The sequence below is a fragment of the Penaeus monodon genome, chromosome 25 (genome assembly GCF_015228065.2).
Source record: "Penaeus monodon isolate SGIC_2016 chromosome 25, NSTDA_Pmon_1, whole genome shotgun sequence".
In the NCBI taxonomy this organism is placed as follows: Eukaryota; Metazoa; Arthropoda; class Malacostraca; order Decapoda; family Penaeidae; genus Penaeus; species Penaeus monodon.
The window spans coordinates 16353101-16354397 of NC_051410.1; the positions used below are offsets into that span (position 1 = coordinate 16353101).

At 34.3% G+C, this 1297-nt stretch overlaps 1 protein-coding gene across 1 annotated transcript in view; it reads left to right on the forward strand.

The window, feature by feature from the left end:
* LOC119589079 (T-complex protein 11-like protein 1) overlaps window positions 1-1297 on the forward strand; it is a gene marked incomplete in the record, with an annotated part of 20930 nt that overhangs the window by 13616 nt on the left and 6017 nt on the right.

The window sequence follows — 1297 nt, forward strand, 5'->3', positions numbered from 1 at the left end:
GCGTAGCTAGTTTTCACGGTGTGCTGAGAGGAGTAATGAGCAGCCATGGGAGGAACATTGAGTGATTTTCCATCATGACTGATGGAAGCTTTAGATCTGACAAGCCATGGCTGTTGGTTGCAATGCTCTCCACACCATTTGCTCTGATTTTGTTTTCAGCAAGGAGAATGAGTGGACCCTTGTTTGCTAGTTCCATGGAAGGTGATAGCCAGTTATATATTCATAGGCATTGATTTGATATATAATCTAATAGACTGCATTGGTGTGCATTTTATTTGGATAGTTTTTTTTGAAGTAGGCAGAAAGTATGTAATTAAGCATTCTCTTATCATATTGTCTGGAATTGACATTCTAGTTTCCTCAGACACTGAGCAATAATCATGCAATACCTGGTAACTCTACATCGTGACTTAAAAAGTCATACATGTTTTCTCACATCAAAAGTGTATATTCACTGTGTGAATATCAGAAAATTTGAATGGCATAATGTTGCATTTTGTTACTGATTTCTTGAGTAGTATTTTGTGTGTTTTCTGCATTTACAGTCACCTAATATACAGAAGCATCATGGGTTTGTTAACTTTTCTAAATGCAGTGACTTTAATAAAAATAATACATAGTATTTGGCATGGTTGTAAATGTTTTAGAAATGTGCATGACTTCCTTAAGTAATTTGTATAAACACAGTATTTAGGGATAAGTATAAGCACATGTGTGACAGAATAACAGCTAAAATGTAATAATTAATTTGTTAGGCGTTGGTTAGGTTATCTTGAGATTTGATTAATCCCTTTTTGGTGGCAAGCAGAAGTAGGAAGTCTTTATTTTGGTATTCACAGATTTTTCTTTGAGCAGTTTTGTTGTGTTTCTTCATATGCTGTGTTGGCTTTGTTTGACATTAGTGCTATAACACAAGAGGAGGTGACTAAACTTATATAAAGGGAGCTGAGGCCTTTTTTTCTCATATTGTATATTTAAGTTACAGAGATATAGCAGGTACTGAAGGACTGAAGAAGAGAAAAAAATGTGAATGTGCCACAAAAGAGTCAGTTATACACATTATGTTTTAACATGATCTCACTTTTAATAATTACAGTGCCATTTTAGTTGTGCTTGTGCCTTTCACTGCAGAATAATGTATGCAATGATGCACTCAATCTTTTTTTCAGGGCTGTAACAGGAATTCTTTCAGATTATATAAATTCTAGACTGTACTAACATTTAAAGCCATAGTATGGAAAAATGCAGCAGCTCCCTTTACTACATTTGTTTTCATGGAAATGCATATTTCTAATGC